The 26,774-nt window shown below is 42.2% G+C and overlaps 1 protein-coding gene across 6 annotated transcripts in view; it reads left to right on the top strand.

The window, feature by feature from the left end:
- The first annotated feature begins 883 nt into the window (after positions 1-883).
- The window catches only part of LOC311225604 (plakophilin-4-like), a 411,012-nt gene continuing 385,121 nt past the window's right edge, over positions 884-26,774 (top strand). For 5 of the 6 annotated variants that reach the window (XM_084310973.1, XM_084310976.1, XM_084310978.1 and 2 more), the window contains exon 1: positions 884-1,021. The gene's annotated coding sequence lies outside the window, so the exon portion shown is untranslated. The remainder of the gene's footprint in view (positions 1,022-26,774) is intronic. The other variant, XM_084310975.1, reaches the window with a different exon arrangement.

Below are 26,774 nucleotides of genomic sequence, written 5' to 3' on the forward strand. Positions count from 1 at the left end.
CCAGCTCACTGGGCTATCAAAACCAATTGCTTTTAGCTTGTCCATTAGAATGGAGTGATTGACAGTGTCGAAGGCCTTTTGTAGGTCCAGCATGACCATGCCGCAGTATTTGCCAGCGTCCACCTCTTGTTTCGAAACGGATCATCCGTTTCCGAAAAATAAACAGTGTAAACAATATAATTAACTGAATATAAAAATATAAGAAAAATAAACAGTGTAAACAAAGGTGCAGATGAGGGTCTGTGTGCCCTATCGGTTATATTATATGTTACAATAAATATAGGCAATAAAGAATTTAAATTTGTATGTATATTATGCGTAAAAGTAAACAGTATACACAAGGTGCAGTATACACACAAGGTACCCTAACTGGCACGATATACGTCATGCGTTGTAGTCTGAATGAAAACTTTATTTAACAGATTGCAGAATGGGTACAATACAGTACAGCTCAATATACACACAATTGTTAAGGGGATGCAGACCAGAGAAAGACGTTTGTCTTGTTTACATCAGGATCCCCCATTTTCAATTCATAGTGAATAGTAGTCCGCGCAGGTTTTGATGGTTATAAACCTTAAAAAGACACCCGATAGTAAAACCTACAACAAGTGTTCGCCAAAGTAAACATATTGAATATCTGACCAGTGGCCCTCTCCTACCTTGTGTCTCTCCACACACTGTATTATTTGGTTGACAAAAAATTGTAACCAGGGAAACTGCTTTCTCCCCCGGGGGTTGGCCAACAACGGAGTCTGAAACGCCCTTTTCTCCGAACGCATCCAATGGCGAGCGTCCGCCAGCAAAACCCACAGTGCGACGATGACGTCACGCACGCTCGTATTCCTTCTGAGAGTGGAGTCTGGAGAGAGAGAGAGAGGGAGAGAAAGAGAGAGGGGTCTCTTCTTCTTCTTCTCGACTATGGAGGCTAGTTTCTCTCTTCCTCACGCTTGGGACTAAAAAGACCAACAACACCGATGAAGTTTGGTGTTTCCGCCGTCAGCGCAGCAGCAGTCCCCAGGTAATAACGAAGCCAGTTTATCTGACTCTAAATTATAACTAGGAACACTGGGGAATGAAAGCATCTGGAAGCGCATGAGGTATGAAGGCGATGAGGTATTAATGGGAGACTATAGTACGAGAGCCGCGCAGAAAGTCCCGGATTCATAGTGAAAAGAACAGAGAGAGACAGATAAAAAAAAAAGATAGAAAAGTAGTTGTACTTCTTTGTTATGTTATGTGTGCGCTTTTTCTTGGTGGTAATCTGCTACACAGCGGGGGAGATTCTATTTCTAGTAAAACACACTAATCTTTTTCTTGTGACCGATCATCAATGCATCGCGTCGCGCAGCTCTGATGGACCTTCTCACGGTGTCCACATGCTCCGTCCCCCCGGTGCGACGCGCAGCTCTGATGGACCTTCAAATGCTCCGTCCCCCCGGTGTGCCTTTATAGCCGCTTGGCGCGGTGAACTTGTGGCCGATCCACTGGTGGCAACGGTCACTAATGCGCACAGAGCAGAGAAGGGTTATTTCTCAGGTCAGCGGGGTCAAGGAGCGTACCTTTAGTAGTGTGATGATGAAGCGGCACAGCGAGGGAGAGAGGAGCCAGGTGAGCTTAGAGGGTGGGAATCTGTGGAATGCGAGGTCGCCGAGGGGCGGAGACTGTCACTCCACCAGGATCAGCCCACCTTATCTTTTCTTTAACTGGTGTCAATGGAGATGTTTTTATTCAATTGCATTTATTTAACGTGAATCACATATAGTTCCCGGATTGCGGGACGTCGTGTAAACAAGAACAACCCGCCCCCTCTCAGCCCGGAGAGAGAGACTAGCCAGCCTTGTAATCCCTGGAGGCTATATACTCTTCTCCTGATCTGTCTGAGCCTGGTTTGTTCTGCACAAGTCAAGACTCAAGACCTATCTATTGGTGATCATATATACCCGGTATCGACGTTGCAATTATAGTAGGTCATTTAGCTCGTTGTTGTGTGTCCCTTTTACTCAGGGCAGCAGGGGTATACAACTCCCAACATCACACACCCACTTTTAGGGCCAATATTCACGACTCACTTTGGTTTGCAAATGTGTGTGTGTAAGGTGTAATTTGAAGTGCATAGATCTCTCTCTCATAGAACCTGAACCACATTTAAAGTCTCTACCTTTCACCTTTTTAACATGCCTTGTTAAGTCCTACACTCCTACTAATGCTAGCGGTACACAGACACATGGCCAAATTATTCCACCATACAGAGGAGAGAGAGAGAGAAACAAAGCAGGACAAATGTAACTATTAAAAAAAAAAAAGTTCTATGTTGCAGTCAAAACGGTGTGGGGGGGGGGGGGTGCTTTCTGCCTGTCATGATGCAGTCTTATGCAGGGTTATTTTCAAGATTCAAGAGTTTTATTTGTCACATACAGACCCAATACATGCAGTGGAGTGTAGGTGGCCATGCCCTGCCTCGATTGTGCAAAAATACAAATAATAAAATAGAATAGATAATAAAATAGAGTAGGGTAGTAGAGTAGTAAAGTAATCAAATACAATGCTAAGCTTAAGAATAAAGGCAATGACTATGAGTAATATACAATAATATACAAATATACAGATCTGTTTTTAAAGTTACCTTTTTGTAGTGTATTTGTGTGTGAGAGATAAGTGGATGTGTGGTGTGTCACGTGTGTGTGTGTGTGTCCATGTGTGCTTGTGGGTGGAGAGATCAGTGTTCTTTTTGGTGTCAGCCAATACGCTGTCAACAACTTAGGGGAAATTAAATCATGACATGTATATTCATGTCTGAGGTGAGGACACATGCTACGAAACTAAAGGCACTGTATGTGGAGGATATAAAAAGATAAAAATAAATCTCATGTAAAACCTTTTTGAATAAAAAAAGAAATATATATGTATGCATGTGTTACGTACGGAAGCCCTAATAGGCCATACATTAATACATTTTATTTACTCCGTTTTCCTGTGATAATGAGTTTACTTTAATTTATTAGTTTTCTCGAGATCTCAAGTTATTTATGTCATTATCTCGAAATAACAAATGTTGTTTTCCCGAGATAACAGGATAATTTCTCGAGAAAACGAAACGATACTAGTCTAGTATATTAAATCACTGCAGGAAACATCATTCAGTGTAGCAATGTCAGAGGAGCAGGAGGATATTGATCACTGCGTCACATCTCTGTTTAACAGTACTGTATATTTGCATATCTTGTATGTCACAAATGTAACCGTACTGTACCTGTATGTCATGTACCCCCCTGAAATAAATTAATCCGTTATCACGAGAAAACGATCTTTGTTATGTCAAGATAACGAAATAATAAGTCGTTTTCACGAGAAAACAGACTTTGTTATCTCAAGATAACGAAATAAATTAATCCGTTATCACGAGAAAACGATCTTTGTTATGTCGAGATAACGAAATAATAAGTTGTTATTAAGGGAAAACGGAGTAAATAAAATGTATGAATGTGGCCTCTTAGGGCTTCCGTAGTTACTGTCATGAGAAAAAGAAAGAAATTCTCTGTGTGTTCATAAGGCGTTTATGTGCCATGTGGTCAGTTATCACTATGAGAGAATGCTCTCTCTCTCTCCCAGGAGCAATACGGCAGTTCAGTTGTAGAGTTGACATTATATAAACACAGACCAGAACAATATAAACGATTATGTTATAAATATCGACAATCGTATCAACAACAATTTTATCCAAAAAGCCGAGACACCATGGGACTCTCGCGGTCGAGGAGGACGTGTACTAACTGTAGGGTCTACTCAGGAGGACGCTTCTCGTGACTCACATTAGCACACCAGACGCACACACCCACACAGCTGACTTCTACCGGAGGAGTTCAGAGACACAGAATGAGAGTCTCAAGACTCCTTTCTGTTGTTCCTGATTTAGTTAGTGATACGCGTGGCACAAAATAGAGTTGGCTGTTATTGGATGGTGTGTTAGTGAGTGAGGAAGGTGTGTGTCAGTGAGGATAGTGTGTGTGTTAGTAGGTGAGGATGGTGTGTGTGTTAGTAGGTGAGGATGGTGTGTGTGTTAGTAGGTGAGGATGGTGTGTTACGCAGGGAACAAACTTAACTTTTTGACTTACCAGCCATTTGGCTGGTAGATTTAAAAAACTACCAGCCAGGCAGATTTTTTACCAGCCAAAAATTATAAATAGCTTTTTAGTATATCGCCATGCGTTATTATTACTATAATACTCTCATATGCTATTTTCAATTAATATCATAAACAACATAAGGAATATTAGCATAATTTTTAGTGGACTGAAGGAATGAGTCAGCGTTAATAGTTTTAAATGCAAATAATTTATTGAAACATAGAAGTGAGGTCGGTTGGGACACACACACACACAATGGGGGACCCTGATGTAAACAAGACGAAAGTCTTTCTCTGATCTGCATCCCCTTAACAATTGTGTGTATTGAGCCGTACTGTATTGTACCCATTCTGCAATCTGTTAAATAAAGTTTTCATTCATTCACACTGTTTCAACTCACCACCCCTGCATCATATTGTAGTCTAGTCTGTCTTCAAACTTCCACTCCTCTCGAAACTTTTTATATTTGATTATCAACATTATCTGGCCATCCTCAGTAATCCTCAGTTTACTATAATATACTCCTGACTGACTTCGTTGTCTTTCCAAACGCACGCACACACACACACACACCCTTTCCCCAGTCCACATTGTCTGCTGTTCTCTATGGCTCTGCCTCTGATCAGGATTAGCTTGTTAGCTTACGCTAATGTAACGTTCATTTCGGGCGATGTGGGCATAAAGGAATGGCGACGATGCAAAGCGTGTTAGATGCATTTGACCCGTTGTGAGAGAAAAAAAACACCACAGACTTATTTCGGATCGCAAAATAGCCGCACTGCTGTGTAGCGCTGCTCCTCTGCTTGACCGACCTGCGCCGCAGACAATAGCACGGACTGGGCGGATATGACTCGTCGAGTTGCCACAGTTTTTTTTTCAAAATAATCGTATCATATGAACCGAACGTTGCTAGCTGACTAGCTGCCATAGATACTATGACTGGAGCTGCGCTTGGGGCGGAAATGAGACCAGCACAGGATTTTTTTCAAAATAAAGAGTATCGATATGAACTACACGCCAGGTGGCGGGCAGACCTCTCATTGTTAGTCGCCAAACCTTATATCTGCGCGCTGTTGGCGGGTACTTATTTAGTTCCCTGTGTGTGTGTGTTAGTATGTGAGGATGGTGTGTGTGTTAGTGAGTGAGGATGGTGTGTTTGTGTGCAGGAGAATAGTAATACACATTGGAATAAGCTGTGACTAACAGTATCTAGATTCAAAACTTCTGTCCTGTTGTAATTTCTGGTGGTTTATACTTGTGCTGTAGTGACGGCAATATTACTTGGCACAAGAAGAGGGGTTTTGTGGCCCAATGGGATTGATGATGTCTGGCCAGGTGAGACTGATGATGTCTGGCCAGGTGAGACTGATGATGTCTGTCCAGGTGAGACTGATGATGTCTGTCCAGGTGAGACTGATGATGTCTGGCCAGGTGAGACTGATGGTGTCTGGCCAGGTGAGACTGATGATGTCTGGCCAGGTGAGACTGATGGTGTCTGGCCAGGTGAGACTGATGGTGTCTGGCCAGGTGAGACTGATGGTGTCTGGCCAGGTGAGACTGATGGTGTCTGGCCAGGTGAGACTGATGATGTCTGGCCAGGTGAGACTGATGATGTCTGGCCAGGTGAGACTGATGGTGTCTGGCCAGGTGAGACTGATGATGTCTGGCCAGGTGAGACTGATGGTGTCTGGCCAGGTGAGACTGATGGTGTCTGGCCAGGTGAGACTGATGGTGTCTGGCCAGGTGAGACTGATGGTGTCTGGCCAGGTGAGACTGATGGTGTCTGGCCAGGTGAGACTGATGATGTCTGGCCAGGTGGGACTGGTGATGTCTGGCCAGGTGGGACTGGTGTGGTTGTTTGGTCTTGTGTTCATGACAGGTTGAACAGCTCAGCGGTTCTTGTTGGGTCCCTCCTCCATTTGATTCTTTCTTTTAGTAAATGGTGCATGTAACTGAGGGGTTACAAAACCCTGACTGTATTAAAGATTGTGATAGATTAAACCACTGCTAATTATCATTATTATTACTTGCCAGAAAGTACAGTTAATTATGGCAGACACTCAGAATAATACGGCACGGTGACAAAGAAATATCATTTAGAATATTTATTGTTATGCAGCAAATTGTACAGAGATGGGAATTAAGGTCGCGCTTGTATGGCGAAGAATATGAATAAGTCAGTCAGTAGCAAAAGTCAGTTGGAATGAATAATTCCTACGATGGGGTACTAGACTAAACGCCGCCTGGCGTAGGATGGCAATATAGGGGGAAACGCTGGTACCGCTGGAGACAGGGGATGTCCTCCCAGAGATGTAAGCTCTGGAGGAAAGAAGAATGTTCGGATACTCAGTCTGTTCAATTGAAGAAGAAGGGGCTCTTGTATAGATCCAGTCCTTGTAATCCAAAGGTTCAGCAACAAAGCAATAGCTGTAATCCTATTGCCCGATAGCAATGATGATAGCCAGCCAGCTTCGGTCCTCGAAGCTAGCCCGAAGGAAGATCCTCCAGGTGGTTAAATCCAAACGACAGTGGGTATTAACGAGGCTCTTCTCCAAGGGTAGTACGTTCCACAATCACTATAATCCAACCAATACTGGTTCTGCAATCGCCGCCGTAGGTTCCAATATGCACATGTCCAGTAGTTCCACGACTAGGCCCTCCTCGTGTACTGGCACTAATGTATTTAGTCCACGCACACGTGCTAAGGTTTCACTAGTTACTAAACGAATGAACTACTTGGTAATGCTACACACGAACGAACTGCTGTTGGCACGATTCACACTAAATGACGACTCTTTACTTCACATTAAGCTAAGTCGAACTTGACGTTACTGCATTAACTCTGACACTTTTACTATTCACTTCGCACGTGGTTCACAACACTCTGTTTAGACGAACTGCTTGCACTTCACTGTTTTACCTAACGCCGAACTCCGAACTGCTGCTGTTCGCACCTGTCACGATATATATACTTAAGTGGCTTTCTAGTGCCAAACCTCAGTTCTCGTCTCGAATCAATGCGCAGGCTCCAGGCATGTTCCAACATGCCCAGACTCGCCCTTGAACCTGTCTGAGGATGAGACTGCCTGGCGCTGCCGTCAGGGGCATTATCCAATGAGAAAAGTGAATATTACTAGGATTCAAACGCAGGCTTAAAGGGATATAACTTGTATATATAAATAATATACAAGGTATATAAAACAATAAACGTAGATTCTCAACTTTAATCTGGCCCTTCACAACAGTGCATTTATATAGCAGCTGTTATCCAAAGCGCTTTACAATTTCACCCATTCACTCACACATTCACACACTGACGACTAGGGCTGTCTTAAATACTTCGAAGCTTTGTTCGGTGGGCATGAGATTCGAATATGAAAATAAAATTTGATTATAAAAAAAAAGGGAATTTTCTTTTTATTTCTTTATTTTTTTTGCAAAATCAACTCTGCCTCTCTTTGTTAAAGGAAAACTCAAACATTTTGGGAAATTAGCTTATTTAACATCTTCCCTGGAGTTAGACAAGAAGATGCATACCTTTTTTGTCTCTGTGCGTGCATTTAGCTTAGGGAACAGTCGCTCTGTTAGCGTAGCTTAGCTTCATCACTGGAAGTGGGGGAGGGTTTGAGCCTGACGTTCCCTACAGTGCCCTACAGTCACGAAATACACTCCAAATACAACTCCAAAACGTTCATGTAAACATGTTGTGACCTGTGTATTCACCACGTGGAGAAATAAAAAATAATTGAATTAGACAATTACGTTTTATAAGCAAATATACTCTGAACTATTTTTTTGACCAACCACTACTCTATGAGCGCAGCCAGTGATTTCAACGTGACGCTGTGTGTGTTTACATTCTCATTCATTCAAAAGATCCAAACCGATTGAAGTTTATGGATACCATGACTTGAAATCTTCTTACCTTGATGATTAAAAGCCTCCCCAATTTAGAAAACAGTAATCCAATGGCTGGTATTGATATACTACTAACTACTGCACGCTAACGGAGCTAACCGGACACTCAAGCAGATAACGAGAGCAATGACTTCCTTTCTGGGGGGTTTCAAAATAAAAGAGCGACGTCTATAGCAGCAGAATACGTTTATTTTGTACATTATCTAACGTTAACACGAACCTAAACTAACGTTACAACTAACCTAAAGTTAGTTTAGGTTCGTGTTAACGTTAGATAATGTACAAAATAAACGTATTCCGCTGCTATAGACGTCGCTCTTTTATTTTGACAACCCCAGAAAGGAAGTCATTATATATGCTTTGCGATCCTGGTCTGTGTTAGCTCCGGTTAGCTCAGAGCGTCCGGTATATAACAATACCAGCCATTGGATTACTGTTTTCTAAATTGGGGAGGCTTTTAATCATCAAGGTAAGACGATTTCAAGTCATGGTATCCATAAACTTCAATCGGTTTGGATCTTTTGAATGAATGAGAATGTAAACACACACAGCGTCACGTTGAAATCACTGGCTGCGCTCATAGAGTAGTGGTTGGTCAAAAAAATAGTTCAGAGTATATTTGCTTATAAAACGTAATTGTCTAATTCAATTATTTTTTATTTCTCCACGTGGTGAATACACAGGTCACAACATGTTTACATGAACGTTTTGGAGTTGTATTTGGAGTGTATTTCGTGACTGTAGGGCACTGTAGGGAACGTCAGGCTCAAACCCTCCCCCACTTCCAGTGATGAAGCTAAGCTACGCTAACAGAGCGACTGTTCCCTAAGCTAAATGCACGCACAGAGACAAAAAAGGTATGCATCTTCTTGTCTAACTCCAGGGAAGATGTTAAATAAGCTAATTTCCCAAAATGTTCTTTAACTACAACAAGCAATGCTCTTTGTTATTTAAGATGAGGTCGGACTCGGCACTGACAGATTTGTGTTCATTGTGCTGCTTTTATAAAGCCTCAAATGACTGCTTACAATATTTCATGAAAGCAAAGTGTTTTGTTTGTCTAAGATTTAAAAAGGTTTAAACTTTACAGCACTGACAAAGTCAACTTTGTGGTGTAAAAGTCCCACAACATAATTTTTTTTTTTAGTTACTACTTTTATTTTATTTTATCTCGAAGCTTCGAATTAAAATCGAATCTCGGCCCCCGAAGCTTCGAATTCCAAAAGATTATTCGAAGGTCAGGTCAGCCCTACTGACGGTAGAGGCAACCATGCAAGGCGCCAACCTGCTCATCGGGAGCAATTAGGGGTTAAGTGTCTTGTTCAAGGACGCTGCCCGGGAGGAGCGGGAATCGAACCAGGAACCTCCGGATTACCAGACGACTGCTCTACCTCCCGACCACTGTCGTCCCCAGGAAGGAATTGTCTTCCTACGCTGGAACAACAAGGGTTAACCTCTCTCTCCCCCCCTCTCTCTCGTTCTCTCTCCCCCCCCCCCCTCTCATTCCCCCCCTCTCTCGTTCTCTATTCTCCCCCTATCCCTCTCTCTCTCCCCCCCTCTCTCTCTCTTCCCCTCCCTCTCCCCCTCTCTCTCTCCCTCTCTCTCTCTCTCTCTGTTACATGACAGATTTGTCTTTTTTCAACCACTGTATTGTTTCCCTCCTTTGGCTTTGGCCTAAATTCCAGACTTTTCACTCTGCATAGGAGTCTAACGCAGGATACAACATGGTTATATGATAGGAGTCTAACGCAGGATACAACCTGGTTATATGATAGGAGTCTGTAAGGCAGGATACAACATGGTTATATGATAGGAGTCTGTAAGGCAGGATACAACATGGTTATATGATAGGAGTCTGTAAGGCAGGATACAACATGGTTATATGATAGGAGTCTGTAAGGCAGCAGGATACAACATGGTTATATGATAGGAGTCTGTAAGGCAACACGATACAACATGGTTATATGATGGGAGTCTGTAAGGCAGGATACAACATGGTTATATGATAGGAGTCTGTAAGGCAGCAGGATACGTTGCTCAGGAGGAATCTGCAGGTTCTGGTTGTCGCTGCGATGTGAGCAGAGAAGTTCAACTGGTCGTCGAGGACGACACCAAGGTTCTTGGCGGTCGGGGACCCGGTCACAGCTGCATTCTCGACTGTGATGGAGAGGTCGGTCAGGGGGGAGGATTTGGCCGGCAGGTGTAGCAATTCTGTTTAGCTTAGGTTCAGTTTGAGGTGGTTGGTCGTCATCCAGGCGGAGATGTCGGACAGACAGGCCGAGATCCGCTCAGAGACGTGGATATCTGAGGGAGGGAAGGAGAGGAAGAGTTGAGTATCATCGGCATAACAATGATATGAGAAGCCATGAGACGTGATAATGTTACCCAGTGATTTAGTGTAGAGGGAGAAGAGAAGGGGTCCTAGGACCGAGCCCTGGGGGACACCCGTCCGGAGGGGGCGGGTGGCCGACAGAGTCCCTCTCCATGACACTTGGTAGGAGCGGTCGTTGAGGTATGATGTCAGCCATGTCAGCGCAGATCCAGCCACTCCCATTCCTGCAAGGGCTGCGAGGAGGATCTGATGGTTGACTGTGTCGAAGGCTGCAGATAGATCTAGGAGAATCAGGACAGAGGAGAGGCCTTTCGCTTTTGCTAAGTGAAGTGCCTCTGTGACCGCAATGAGGGCCGTTTCTGTGGAGTGGCCAGTCCGGAAGCCAGACTGATTGGGGTCTAGGAGGTCATTCTGTAAGAGATAAGCAGTAAGTTGGTTGGATACAGCACGTTTCAAGTGTTTTAGAAAGGAAGGAGAGAAGAGAGACAGGACGATAGTTGGCTATGACGGTGGGGTTCAGGGTTGGTTTTTTTATGAGGGGCGTGACTCTGGCTTGTTTTAGGGAGGTGGGGACCACCCCCGAGTTGAGTGAGGAGTTGATGGTTGCAGTTAGGAATGGGAGGATGTCCGGTGCTATGGTCTGGAGGAGTGGGAAGGGTAGCTGGTCCAGCTGGCATGTAGTCGGACGGTTCGACGTTACCAGTGTCAGGGTCTCGGCTTCTGTAATGGGAGAGAAAGATGACAGAGTGAAGGATGAGGTTCTCGATTCAGTGGTTGGGAGAAGGAGCTGCGGATGTTCTCCACTTTTTCCTCATAGGAGTCTGTAAGGTGGCAGGATACAACATGGTTATATGATAGGAGTCTGTAAGGCAGCAGGATAAACATGGTTATATGATAGGAGTCTGTAAGGCAGCAGGATACAACATGGTTATATGATAGGAGTCTGTAAGGCAGGATACAACATGGTTATATGATAGGAGTCTGTAAGGCAGGATACAACTAGGGCTGAGCTTCAAAGCTTTTTTGGCAATCGAAGCTTCGGGGCCGAGCTTCGATTTTAATTCGAAGCTTCGAAGAACTTATTTTTTTATTTTTTTATTATAATAATAATAATTATAATTTTTGTATCGTATGTTGTGGGACTTGTACAGCACTTTGGTAAACTTTGTTGTTTTTAAATGTGCTCTATAAATAAAGTGGATTGGATTAATTAATTAAGTAGCCCCTTTCGTGACTGTGACGCAGCCAACAATATTTCGCTTGGCTGCGCTGCCTGGGTGCAGTGGGGCTGCTCTCACAGCCAACGACATGACATTACATAATTATGTTGCAACCTTCGTCTATCAAGCAAACAATTATATATATATTTTTTATTGATCTTTTTCCCCCTCCATTTTCCTCCGATTTTTCTCCCATCCCAATGTTAGTCGTATGCCAATTTCCCAATCCCCTTCCTGGTCGCTGCGCACTTACCCCCCACAGTCAGATCATCTGGGAGAGTGGAGGCTATCACGTGCTTCCTCCGACACACGTCCAGCCAATCAACCGCTTCTTTTCACCTGGCAGCGCGGATCCTCCCTGAGAGGGCGTAGCGTGTGGAAGGATCACACTATCCCACTCAGGTCCTATCCGCGCTTAGCAGGCGCCCCGACCGAACTGTAGGAGTCGCTGTTTACAACGACCCGGACCCACCCCGCCAGCTTCTCCCACCCTCTAATACAGCCAATTGTATTAGTGTGAATGGCCAGCCAAGCTGGTGACAACCCCGGAGCAGCAAACAATTATATTATATTTAATTTATCATTTATAATTATATCAGACAATGCACCTACAAAAGCAGATGATTACAATTAAATTAGCCAACTTGGTAACACATTAGTCATAGCAGCATAGGCATAGCCTTATTAATGTTTTGTGTGGCGTCGCCGTCGTGTACAACGATACTTACGTTTTTTAGGTGATTTGACAAAGTTGTTGTAGAGGCATTGTCTTTGCATATTTTAAAGTGTAACCACACGTCTGATGACTTCTTCGTCGACATGTCTGCTGCACATGTCCTTGTTGTTTTCAACACAGATAATCTCCACATGCTTGTTGTAGAGAGGTGGAGTCGAGGCGCCGCTTACTTTCGTTTCATTGGAATGGAGGTGCAAGATTTTGGAGGGAAAAAAACGTATTTAAGACAGCCCTAGATACAACATGGTTATATGATAGGAGTCTGTAAGGCAGGATACAACATGGTTATATGATAGGAGTCTGTAAGGTGGCAGGATACAACATGGTTCAGGGCTGTACAGTGCGACATATATATCGCACCTGCTAAAGCAACAGCGGTCTGTGCGATGGATGGATTTACTTCAATAGCACTGGTGCGATAGGGATTCGGTTCATATAGATACTCTTATTTTGAAAATCCTGTAGCGGGTCTCATTTCTGCCCACGCGCAGCTCCAGCTAGGCTCCGAAAGCTAGCAACGTTCAGGTGCATATGATACTCTTATTTTGAAAAAACTCTTGTGACAACTCGACGAGTCATATCCGCCCTATCCGTGCTTCTGCAAGCAGAGCAGCGCGTTGGTCGGTTGGTGCGCACTGCTGCGTTAACACAGCAGTGCACCTACACGTCCCGAAATAAGTCTGGTGTTTTTTTTTTCTCGCAACGGGTCAAATGCATCTACATGCTTTGCACCGTCGCCATTCCTTTATGCGCACATCGCCCGAAATTAACGTTTATGTACCATTACAATCACTACAACGTTAGCAAGCTAAAGCTAATCCTGATCAGAGGCAGAGGCGCAGAGCCAGCAGACACAGTGTGGACTGGGGAAAGGGAAATGGGGGGGCACTCTCTCCCCTTCCCTGTTTGTGTGTGCATGCGTGCGTTTGGAAAGACGATGAAGTCACTAGTCAGGACTCAGGACAGGAGTATATTATAGTAAACTGAGGATGGACAGATAATGTTGATATTCAAATATAAACAAGTTTCGAGAGGAGTGGAAGTTTGAAGACAGACTAGACTACAATATGATGCGGGGGTGGTGAGTTGAAACAGTGTGTGTGAATGAATGAATGAAAACTTTATTTAACAGATTGCAGAATGGGTACAGTACAGTACGGCTCAATACACACAATTGTTAAGGGGATGCAGACCAGAGAAAGACGTTTGTCTTGTTTACATCAGGGTCCCCCATTGTGTGTGTGTGTGTCCCAACCGACCCCACTTCTATGTTTCAATAAATTATTTGCATTTAAAACTATTAACGCTGACTCATTCCTTCAGTCCACTCAAAATTATGCTAATATTCCTTATGTTGTTTATATTAATTGAAAATAGCATATGAGAGTATCATAGTAATAATAACACATGGCGATATACTAAATGACAGCCAAACATGGCACTGCAACTAAATAACACAAATACAATAGGCACATTTGTGACTGTTACAAATATAACACGTTTTATACTTGTGCTACAAGATTTTGGCCTGTGCTACAAAACTATCAACCTCTGTAGCACCAGTGCTATGTGCAAAAAAAGTTAACATACAGCCCTGTGGTTATATGATAGGAGTCTGTAAGGCAGGATACAACATGGTTATATGATAGGAGTCTGTAAGGCAGGATACAACATGGTTATATGATAGGAGTCTGTAATGCAGGATACAACATGGTTATATGATAGGAGTCTGTAAGGCAGGATACAACATGGTTATATGATAGGAGTCTGTAAGGTGGCAGGATACAACATGGTTATATGATAGGAGTCTGTAAGGCAGGATACAACATGGTTATATGATAGGAGTCTGTAAGGCAGGATACAACATGGTTATATGATAGGAGTCTGTAAGGCAGCAGGATACAACATGGTTATATGATAGGAGTCTGTAAGGCAGCAGGATACAACATGGTTATATGATAGGAGTCTAAGGCCCCGTCCACACGAACACTGGTTTTAATTTAACCATGATTGTATGTGCGCAGTTGCACTGTTCGGCCACACACAACCGGGGATTTGCTACACTGCAACCGCGGTCTTTGAAACCGGTGGCCAGGGTGAAGTTGTGCGGTTTTGCAGTTGCGTGTGGGCATAGCAACCGAGGTTATTCCCAGTGTTTACAGCAGAGCTGTCGCAATTATTTCCCATGTTCACGGCAGACCGCGGGGTAGAGAGATTAGAGCAGAGCCAGCTACACCAGTGTTTACAGCAGAGCTGTCCCAAGTAGCGTTATATGAAAATGATTGTAACAAACTTTTGTTCAAAACGTATCGTCTGTGTTGAAGAGTGTTGTGATCGACTGATGTCTGTTGACGCTCAGAGAAAACATGTAGCTGCAGCTAAACTAAACTCATGTGTTGTCAAGTTATTGTTATAAGGAACCCAGTCCAGACTGCATCCCCTTAACAATAGTTTGTATTGAGCCGTATTGTATTGTATCCATTCTGCAATGTGTTAAATAACGTTTGCATCCATTTCATATCGGTAACGTTACCACATTACGTTAGCATTTAAGCTATATACTATCACATTAGCATGTAGCTAACAACACCGGCGGTCTTTTGTGAGACTAAACTATCCGCTCTTGGTGGTAAATTGTGTTGCTGATGGTTTTGTTTCATCAACAAAATGAGAGGCAGAACACACAGTGAATGTATCCGTTTGTTTATTGCAGTTTCTTTCTTTGCTGAAAATATATGTCCCGTTGGCAAAATGATCAATAGGGTCCAGCTGTGTTTCTAAACAGGAAGTTTAGTGAGCGTTCAGCCTTTTCTGATTGGTTGAAATGGCCTTCATGTCTGAACAACATCGCCGCCTACTGTTTTGGCATTGTACTAAATGTATCGGTTGCTGGGTTCCCAGCTCTGCCGTGAGTACGCAGTTAGGCAAAGTAAAATATATTGTTGGTTTCCTGTTGGTTGTCAGTTTGGCCATGGGTAGGTAGGGAATTTATTTTATTTTATTTTTTTATTTTATTCTTTCCCACGGCGACTATGGATAGGGAATTTCTTTATTTAATTAAAATGTTCACAACAACATGGATGCATGTACTCTGCCAGCATGTTTAATATCCATAATACTAAATAAAATGTCTATGAAACTGTATTCTTAAAAAAAAAAAAAAAAAAAAACGTTTTTTTTTTTTTTTTATATATAATTTAAAAAAAAACTCATAAAATATATTGGGTCGCACCTAAATCGGCAGGGTCGGTCGGCAACCGGAAACCAACTATTAATTTTGTTAGGCCTTATACACGGTTGTTCACCTGTGTTCACCGTGTGGACGGAGTTTTATTTTTTCAAACTTCGGTCATATTAAATCCAAACGCTCGTGTGGACAGGGCCTAAAGGCCTCTACATGCTACAGCAACTTCAAAGCAACTGCAACACAACATCGGCGCGATTTCAGCGCGGTTGTTTTAGAGGGTCTTGTAGACTGTGTTGCTTGGACGTTGCGTACATGTCCCCAGAATCTAATCTGAACAACCGTTGCGTTGATATTGCGTAGCAGTGATTGGTTGGTTAGCGAATGGGGGCGGGGCTGTCATAGAATAATATTAGTCCCGCAGAGAATAATATCCTCCATTGTTGAAGCCAGCGTTGACGCTAAATAATCAGCGTCACATAGCTCGCCTTTTTCTGAAAACCCAAGCACATATTGTTCCATAGCATACGCCTTCAGTTGATCATGACAAATCCTCTCTTACCTTGACGATTAAAAAGCCTCCATAATTTAGTAAATAAAGATGTAGCCAGCCAGCTAGCATTGGGTCTATTCAAAATGCTAGCTACATAGCTAACCAAGTAAATACAATGGTATCCGTCCTGAGGTAACGTTAAATACAACGTTTGCTAGTCGAAATGACTGGACACACACAGGGACAGGTTAAACATCAATCAAGTAATTTATTCCAATAGGTAGTTTGAGCTGCATGTGAGCCGAGGTCCTCTCCATTGGAAACTAATGATGTTACGGTAACGTTAGCTCGAAAAGCACAGAAAGTGAAGCTGCTAGCAACAGACACTATAACACTTCCGGTCGGGGGTTTTCAAAATAAAAGAGCGACGTCTAAAATCACCGGAAATACGTTTATTTTGTACATTATCCAAAGTTAACACGAACCTAAACTAACTTTAGATTAGTTTAGGTTCGTGTAACGTTAGATATTGTAAAAAATAAACGTATTTACGGTGCTTTTAGACTCGCTCTTTTATTTTGAAACCCCCCGCCCGGAAGTAAAAATTATGCTTATTTTTCTGCTTTTATCAATGGGTTGGTTGAGAAGGGAAGCGTCATCTATCTAGGGAACCTAGCTACATACGGGGTACAATGTTACATAGGCTGCGCGTTGATTTTGCAGAAGCATAAAGGTAGAGTGTCTGCAACACCGTTGCTTTGTCGATGTTGTGTCGAAGTTGCTTTGAATTTGCTGTAGCATGCAGAGGCCTTAAGGCAGAGTGTGTGTTGATGTGAGCTTTAAATAGTGGTGTCAGTTGAGGTGTGTGTTAAGCCATGGTTAGACTAGTGTATTTGTGGTGTTTTTTTATACGTTTTTGAATACGTTTCATGTCCCTATTACACAGAAATGCGTTTTTTGGCGTTTTTTTGTGGATACGGCTGAAACGCAAAATTGTGTTTGCGTTTTGGAGAAACGCTAAAAAACGCGCAGACAACAGCGTGTAGTCTGCATGAGCCGTTGTTGCGAAAACGCCCATGCGCAGTCGATACCATCTGCGTGCCCTTCCGGTGACAGAGAGCTGTCCCAAACCAAATAGCTGCAGCTACTATGTGTTGTCAAGTTATTGTTATAAGGACCCCAGTCCAAGCTACAACAGTCTGCATTCCCTTAACAATTGTTTGTATTGAGCCGTATTGTATTGTACCCATATGCAATATGTTAAAGAAAGTTTACATCCATTCATTCTGCTAGCATTACCGATTGGCACTGCCACTGGATAACATGAGCTAGTGTTAGCTATCAAACCCTGTTAGCTCAAAGCTCCTCTTTCAACTTAACAAGCATTAAACAAAATGGCCCAGTCATCTATTCATCTTTGTTTAATACACAGCGTTGTCTCTAATGTTATCTAACCACTGATAGCTCCCGATATCATCAGTTTGGTGCTGGCTAAGTAGCGTGAGCTAACGTTCTTCTAGCCACAATGCTATACTGTTATAATGGCAAATTCCATTGACGTTAGCATGCAGCTAACAATGCTACAGATCGTTTTTTAGACTAAACTATCCGCTCTTGGTGGTCACTTGTGTTGATGTTAGTTTTGTTTCATCAACAAATGACAGGCAGAACACACAGTGAATGTATCCGTTTTGTTTATTGCACTTTTATTAGGCTTTGCTGAAAAAGAATTGCTGCATTGAGTAAATAGGCAAGATGGTGGCGCGGCATAGGCGCCTGCCTTATTGACATTTTCTTTGCTGGAGCTTCCAGGAAGTGTATTGGCACATTCAAGTTCTGATTGGTTGAAATTGCCTTCATGTTTGCCACTTACTGCCACCTACTGCTTTGGCAGTGTACTACATCAGTGTGCTCGGGTGACAAAAACGAAAAAAAAAACGAAAGTGTGACTCGAGGCGCACAACGTCGCGGCGAAACGCATATGACAATGATACGAAAATGAAACGAAAGGTGTAACCGCACCTTTAGTGTGTGTGTGTTAGTGTGTGTGTTTATGTGAGGTTTACATAGTGGTGTCAGTTGAGGTGTGTGTGTGTGTGTGTGAGGTTTACATAGTGGTATCAGTTGAGGTGTGTGTTAATGTGAGGTTTGCATAGTGGTGTCAGTTGAGGTTTGTGTGTGTGTGTGTCTGTGTTTATGTGAGGTTTACATAGTGGTGTCAGTTAGGGCTGGGCGATATGGCCTCTAAATGATATCATGATATTTTTTGGCCATATCACGATACACTATATATATCGCGATATTTTGACATTTCCCCTAAAGCACTTAAAAATGCTTGATTTAACCCTTTGATGCATACAGTCACGCCAATATGATGTTTATATTAAGTCCCTGCAACATATGTTTGCATTATTAAACCATGAAGATGCTTTAAAAAATAATTAAATGAAAATGTACTAAGAGTAGTCTACTGACACACTAATAAAAAAAAGTATCTACATCTAAGACAATTTATATAAAAACTCTTGGGTGCCTAACTAAGACTTTTACACAGTACTGTGTTTTCTATCCACTTCAGCCAAACACACACACATATATATATATATATGTATACATACACACTACTGTGAGAAAATAATAATCACACACAAAGGGATAATGGCTTATAGCAGACTTAATGATTTTAGAATATTTCAGATAATGAAATTAAATGTTTTTCATCAACTATCCAGTTAGTATTTATACTGTAACGTTTGGCTACTTTAAATCATTGAATGTAGAGAGAGAGAGAGAGGGCGAGAACACGCAAGAGAGCCAGCCCCCCCCCCCCCCCCCCCCCCCCCCTCTGGGTTTGTTCTAGGTTTGCGTTTGCGTTTTGAGCGTATAAGGCTGCGGTTACACTAGGGCCATTTCATTTAGGCCATGGTTAGACTAGTGTATTTGTGGCGTTTTTTTATACGTTTTTGAATACGTTTCATGTCCCTATTACACAGAAATGCGTTTTTTGGCGTTTTTTTGTGGATACGGCTGAAACGCAAAATTGTGTTTGCGTTTTGGAGAAACACTAAAAAACGCGCAGACAACAGCGTGTAGTCTGCATGAGCCGTTGTTGCGAAAACGCCCATGCGCACCATCTGCATGCCCTTCCGGTGACAGAGAGCTGTCCCAAACCAAATAGCTGCAGCTACTATGTGTTGTCAAGTTATTGTTATAAGGACCCCAGTCCAAGCTACAACAGTCTGCATTCCCTTAACAATTGTTTGTATTGAGCCGTATTGTATTGTACCCATATGCAATATGTTAAAGAAAGTTTACATCCATTCATTCTGCTAGCATTACCGATTGGCACTGCCACTGGCTAACATGAGCTAGTGTTAGCTATCAAACCCTGTTAGCTCAAAGCTCCTCTTTCAACTTAACAAGCATTAAACAAAATGGCCCAGTCATCTATTCACCTTTGTTTAATACACACAGCGTTGTCTCTAATGTTATCTAACCACTGATAGTAGAGCCATATGAAATCCGTTTTATTTTTTTCCAAATTCCATTTGATTTTTTTCCAAATTCCGTTTTTTCCGTTTTAATATTTCAGAATTCTGTATTTTGCTTTGTACGCTCATTTTACCATCAGAAATAGTGTCTAATAAGTGGGAATGAATAAATGTCCACAATTTAATAAGATATAACAGTCCATTTAATAGGGCTGTCTTAAATACTTCGAAGCTTCATTCATTTATTTCATTCAAGGTATATATATTTTTGCAAAATCAACTCTGCCTCTCTTTGTTAACTACAACAAGCAATGCCGTTTGTTATTTAAGATGAGGTCGGACTCGGCACTGACAGATTTGTGTTCATTGTGCTGCTTTTATGAAGCCTCAAATGACTGCTTACAATATTTCATGAAAGCAAAGTGTTTTGTTTGTCTAAGATTTAAAAAGGTTTAAACTTTACAGCACTGACAAAGTTGAACAAAGTGCTGTACAAGTCCCACAACATAAAAAAAAAAAAAGTAAAAAAAAAAAAAAAATTTAATTAATTTTTTTTTTTATAGTCGATTCCATTTTTATTGCTCAATTCCGCGATTCCGTCCGCGATTCCGTGATCGCGGATTCCATATGGCTCTACTGATAGCTCCCGATATCATCAGTTTGGTGCTGGCTAAGTAGCGTGAGCTAACGTTAGCTTCTAGCCACAATGCTATACTGTTATAATGGCAAATTCCATTGACGTTAGCATGCAGCTAACAATGCTACCGATCGTTTTTTAGACTAAACTATCCGCTCTTGGTGGTCACTTGTGTTGATGTTAGTTTTGTTTCATCAACAAATGACAGGCAGAACACACAGTGAATGTATCCGTTTTGTTTATTGCACTTTTATTAGGCTTTGCTGAAAAAGAATTGCTGCATTGAGTAAATAGGCAAGATGGTGGCGCGGCATAGGCGCCTGCCTTATTGACATTTTCTTCGCTGGAGCTTCCAGGAAGTGTATTGGCACATTCAAGTTCTGATTGGTTGAAATTGCCTTCATCTTTGCCACCTACTGCCACCTACTGCTTTGGCAGTGTACTACATCAGTGTGCTCGGGTGACAAAAACGAAAGTGTGACTCGAGGCGCACGACGTCGTGGCGAAACGCATAAGACAATGATACGAAAATGAAACGAAAGGTTCATTAGTTTCATTTCGCTTTTCAGAACGCTGCGTATTGGCAGGCAAGTAAGAATTAAGTTAGACGTCGTTTTGTCTCGTCTACTATATACATGTAGTACAATGCCAAAGCAGTAGGTGGCGATGTATTTCATACATGAAGGCCATTTTCAACCAATCGGAAAGGTTGAACAAGACACTCCACATCCTGCTCAAAATCTCAAAAGCCACCATCTTTATACCTTGCATGAGCCATTTAGCCACATAGCATTTATTTTTCAGCAAGAAATAAAGTGCAATAAACAAAAACTGATACATTCACTGTGTGTTCTGCCTCATTTGTTGATGAAACAAAACTAACATCAACACAATTGACCACCAAGAGCAGAGTTTAGTCTCACAAAAATACCGCCGATTTTGTTAGCTTACGTGCTAACGTGATTGGGATATGCCAGTATAACAGTATAGCATTGTGGCTAGCAGTGAAGTAACATTAATGCTAGCAGAATGAATGGATGTAAACGTTATTTAACAGATTGCAGAATGGGTACAATACAATACGGCTCAATACAAACAATTGTTAAGGGAATGCAGACTGTTGTAGCTTGTTATATTAATCAGCGTCCCCAGAGTGATAGTTCAACTTGACTAACAGGGTCTGAAAGTAACGTTAGCTAGGTAGTGAATAAAAGTGAATAGATGACTGGGCCATTTTATTTTAACAGTAACGTTAGCTAGGTAGCTAACGTTAGCTCACGAGCGACGCTAGCCAGCTAGCACCTGCGAAAACGAATGCCAAACTGATGATATCAGATGTTGATATCAGGAGCTATCAGTAGCTAAACATTAGACAACGCCTCATGTATTAAACAAAAGTGAATAGATGACTGGGCCATTTTGTTTAATGCTTGTTATGTTGAAAGAGGAGCTCTGAGCTGCTCATCCACTCGACTCTTGCGTGGTAAGGGTTTGTTGACATGACATGGGTCTGGGAGGGGGAGAATTTGTTAACACAGGAAGAGTTTAACACACGGAGATGGAACTGGATGCCCAATATAAAGAACAAATAACCAATAAATATGAAGTTATGTTTAAACCTCTGTTGTCGAGCGTCGTCAATATAACCCACCCCCTTTCCTCACGAATGGAACTAGTGTCGTGGAGTCCGCTTTGAGCGTTTCCAGGGTTAGCAGCTAACGCTAGTTAGCTTAGCCTAGTCATGGGATAAGTTCATTTCAAACCTTTATTTATACTTGTGAAAGCACTGAGGTTTCCCTCATTTACAGTGATGACGAGTTAACAAAGGACACAAATATCATAACGGTTATTAATTACAATGAATTACAATTACTACAATGATTAAAAACAATTACATGATTCAGTACATAGGTCAAGTGCAATGCCTTTAAACTCCATGAATGACGGGAATGCTCCGAGCTTTAGAGTCTGTTGCAGGGTATTCCATGTGTATGGAGCATCGTAGGAGAAGGCAGACTTTCCAAGCTCAGACCGAACTCGAGGCACCCTGAGCACAAGCCGATCATTCGAACGAGTTTGGTAGGTGACGGCACTCCAGACCAACAAAGATGTAATATAAGGTGGAAGTTTGCCAATAATTGCTTTGTAGATAAAAATATACCCATGATAACTACGTCGCAACGAGAGAGATGGCCAGTTAGCAGCTAACGTTAGCCCATTGCTTGCGTCAATTAAATTGCATGTCATTAAAGGTCCGCGCTAGTCTGTGTCTAATGAAATTACAATTGCATGTCATTTAGGTCCGTGCTGGTCTGTCTATAATAAAAATGAGGACAGCTCTGCGCTAAAGCAAGTCTCATCTCAGCCGCGACGTGACAACATATACTTGATGTTCGCGATATAGTAATTGTTTGTTTGTTTTTATTTAAATATTGTTATCGTCAACTGAATGAATTCATGAAATAATAGTAATACGTCTGGCATAATTATATAGGCTATTATATCTTGGATGAAACTAAACGGGGCAATACGTTTGGTTATTATTTACAGACGAGGGGGAACCGGATCCATCAAGCTGGCACCTGGACCTCAGTGTTTGCATTTTGTACTTTAGTTTGTACTTTAGTTTGTACTTTAGTTTGTATATTGTATATTATTTTGTATAGTGTTTGGACTTTATTCTTTAAACTTTTTTTACTGTACGAAGCACATTCTCATGTACTTTATACGTGACAAATAAAACAACACTTGAACTTGAATGAGTGAAACGCATGCATGTATGAGAGATGAAGAGCTTGACTGAAGAGGGGCGTGTTCTCACTCTGGCCTCCACAATCGCACAGATTTTGGGTCTTTTGTGTGGGGGAGGGGTAGGGGCTGTGGGGCCCTTGGCCCCCCCGAAGGTGTGAGGTTCAGGCCGAACACAATAGAGTGTTGTGTTCTTCCACTCAGACCTGCTTAACCCTTTCACTACCCACCCATACTACAGAAGGTTAACCTTTCAAAAGGGTTAACCTTCTGTAGTGTGGTTGTGAAAGGGTTAACCCTTTGGTAGTGTGGTAGTGAAAGGGTTAAAGACTCCGTACAATGAATATCTAGTTTTTCAATCTTTAATTTGTTAACAGAAGGTATGTTGATGTAAAACTACCCGATATGTTGTTGTTGTTGTTGACTAAAGTCCCTTGATCTTCATCCCACTGGATATCGACACAATCGAACCATTTCAGATCCAGTCTGCTTCCCTGAAGAGATTGCATCATCTACTCGGGTTACCCTGATTGGACCATCAGTCAGTCTGTCAGTAGTGTAACAGACATCAGCTAGCTAGTCCACAAACGAGTAATGAGAAAATAATTTTTTTCAAAAACATCCACAAAAAAACCTAACCTTCTTACTGTCTTCTACTATCATGCACTCTTTCCACTAATTCATCTTCCTTGTCTATATTACTACCTACCTACTATAAAAATATGTCTTTACTACTATGCACTCAACACTGCAGCACCCACATTTCAACACTGTTGGATGAATAATTGGATAAGATATACTCCGCTGAAAGAGTTGTACCCTTCCTGCTGACTAGTCCTACAGAACTTGTAAGTCGCTTTGGATAAAAGCGTTCAGCTAAATGACTAAATGTAAATGTAAATGTAAATGAAACGACAGCAACCGTGACAATGGTATTTATCACCTTCCAGCACAGGTTATTTGTTAAATTCCACCACCAGCACACCTGATTCAACTTAACTAGCCCTTTATTAGTTGAATCAGGTGTGCTGGTGGTGGAATTTAACAATGGAAAGGCTGGGTGTCTCGAGGAGAGGATTGGGAACCACTGGACTAGAACATACATTTGACTCGAGCCATCAAAGAAATTAAGCAAGTTACCTGTGTTGAACTGGTTTATTTTTTAGAAAATAAAAAAAATATAGTGGATTACTATTACGACTACTACCACTGCCAATACTACTGATACATCCCTATTGGCAAACTTTATATTTAAATATTTTTTATTTTTTTTTATTACATTTTTTTTTGTTCATTATACAACTGTGGCGGGACTAATTAGGGCTGCCACAGTCTAGGTAATTAATGGGAAACCCTGCTGTTGATCTCCCACACCGGTCCCATGGATTTGTTTACATTTGAAAGCTTCATGTATTACGATGCTAACTAGACATCTAATTTCAATGAACAGGCCTCTCAACACACCGAGTCTGTGCTCAGAGAGGGCGAAACACTAAAGGCCCTCCCATAGTCGAGCAGACTGTACACAGAGCAGACTCCGCGGAGGTCCGCGCGGACTCTTTGAGCTTTTGATCTCAGCGGACATCCGCGCGTCAAGAAAATAGGAGCTTCGCACTTTGCACTCTGCTGTGGGTCTGCTTTGACTCCCTTTGAGTCCGCGCGGACCTCCGCGGAGTTGCTCTGTGTACAGTCTGCTCGACTATGGGAGGGCCTTAAGGCTGCGGTTACACGACTAGGGCCATTTCATTTAGCTTTTCAGAACGCTGCGTATTGGCAGGCAAGTAAGAGTTAAGTTAGACGTCGTTTTGTCTCGTCTACTATATACATGTAGTACAATGCCAAAGCAGTAGGTGGCGATGTAGTTCATACATAAGGCCATTTTCAACCAATCAGAAAGGTTGAACGAGACACTCCACATCCTTGCATGAGCCATTTAGCCACATAGCATTTATTTTTCAGCAAGAAATAAAGTGCAATAAACAAAAACGGATACATTCACTGTGTGTTCTGCCTCATTTGTTGATGATTTGTTGATGATACAAAACTAACATCAACACAATTGACCACCAAGAGTGGAGTTTAGTCTAAAAAAATTACAGATTTTGTTAGTTTACGTGCTAACGTGATTGGGATATGCCAGTATAACAGTATAGCATTGTGGCTAGTGGAAGTAACGTTAATGCTAGCAGAATGAATGGATGCAAACGTTTAACAGATTGCAGAATGGGTACAATACAATACGGCTCAATACAAACAATTGTTAAGGGAATGCAGACTGTTGTAGCTTGTTATATTAATCAGCGTCCCCAGAGCGATAGTTTAACTTGACTAACAGGGTCTGAAAGTAACGTTAGCTAGGTAGCTAACGTTAGCTCACGAGCGACGCTAGCCAGCCAGCACCTGCAAAAACGAATGCCAAACTGATGATATCAGACGTTGATATTAGGCGCTATCAGTAGCTAGATTAGACAACGCCTCATGTATTAAACAAAAGTGAATAGATGACTGTGCCATTTTGTTTAAACAGTAACGCTAGCTAGGTAGCTAATGTTAGCTCACGAACGACGCTAGCCAGCCAGCACCTGCGAAAACGAATGCCAAACTGATGATATCAGACGTTGATATCAGGAGCTATCAGTAGCTAGATAACAGTAGACAACGCCTCATGTATTAAACAAAAGTGAATAGATGACTGGGCCATTTTGTTTAAACAGTAACGTTAGCTAGGTAGCTAATGTTAGCTCACGAGCGACGCTAGCCAGCCAGCACCTGCGAAAACGAATGCCAAACTGATGATATCAGACGTTGATATCAGGAGCTATCAGTAGCTAAACATTAGACAACGCCTCATGTATTAAACCATTTTGTTTAATGCTTGTTATGTTGAAAGAGGAGCTCTGAGCTGCTCATGCAGTCGACTCTTGCGTGGTAAGGGTTTGTTGACATGGGTCTGGGAGGGGGAGAATTTGACGTCGGTCTCTACTGCGCATGGGCATTGGGCAGAACGGCTCCGTATCCGGCTCGCGCAAATTACATGGCACCATTTTCGGCGAGTTTCCAAAACGAAAACACCTTTTCAGCGTTCCCCCTAGGGAAATGCGTTTTCCTGCCAAAACTGCGTTTCTTTTTAACTTGGACATGCAAACGTAATCATTCAGCAACAAAACGTTGCTGGTTTAGCCCAGTGTAACCATGGCCTAAAACAGTTCCAACAAACCAAACGATACACGATGATACTCCTGACTTTAACATTCAACAATAAGCAATTTAGGATTGTGTCATTGTACTGGATGTTGAAGACTAATGACCTAGTGACTGTAGTTAAAGTCATCATGCTCACATTCCTAAAAAGAAAAGAAAAAACACACATGGTTTTTATTTTCTTGTCGGGGACTTATGGTTTCCGGTGGACACGACTACCGTAGATTTATTTGGAGGTGTTCCTGTCGTCTTCTGTTATCTCCTGCTTTGCGTCACTACGTTAATCCCATCCCTGACCCCCCCGACCCCGACCCGCAAACCAGTTGTTTGTCCCTGTGTTGTCAAGATCTTTTCTTGGATGGCCTCTCGTCCTCTCTCTGGCCTCGTTGCAGGGTGGTAATAATAGCTCATAGTAGGAACCAGAGAGGCCCTTTTATTTATCCTCTCGCTTCCATAGTCTTCTCTTTTTCCATCAAATTCTCCTCCCCTCAGCCTCTTTCCATCTCCACATTTGCACGGTGTGGTCTGCTGCTCCTCCGAGGACAAACTACAAGTCTGTAGACTACTGGGGGACATTCCACGGTGAACTTGTAATCTCTGTTCCATCACTGGTGAGCCCCCCCCCCCCCGGGGAAGAGCTGTAGGCAACTGTACACGACATTAACCACCGTTTACTGGCTTAAGTTG

Source organism: Notolepis coatsorum, assembly GCF_963971535.1.
Source record: "Notolepis coatsorum genome assembly, chromosome: 3".
In the NCBI taxonomy this organism is placed as follows: Eukaryota; Metazoa; Chordata; class Actinopteri; order Aulopiformes; family Paralepididae; genus Notolepis; species Notolepis coatsorum.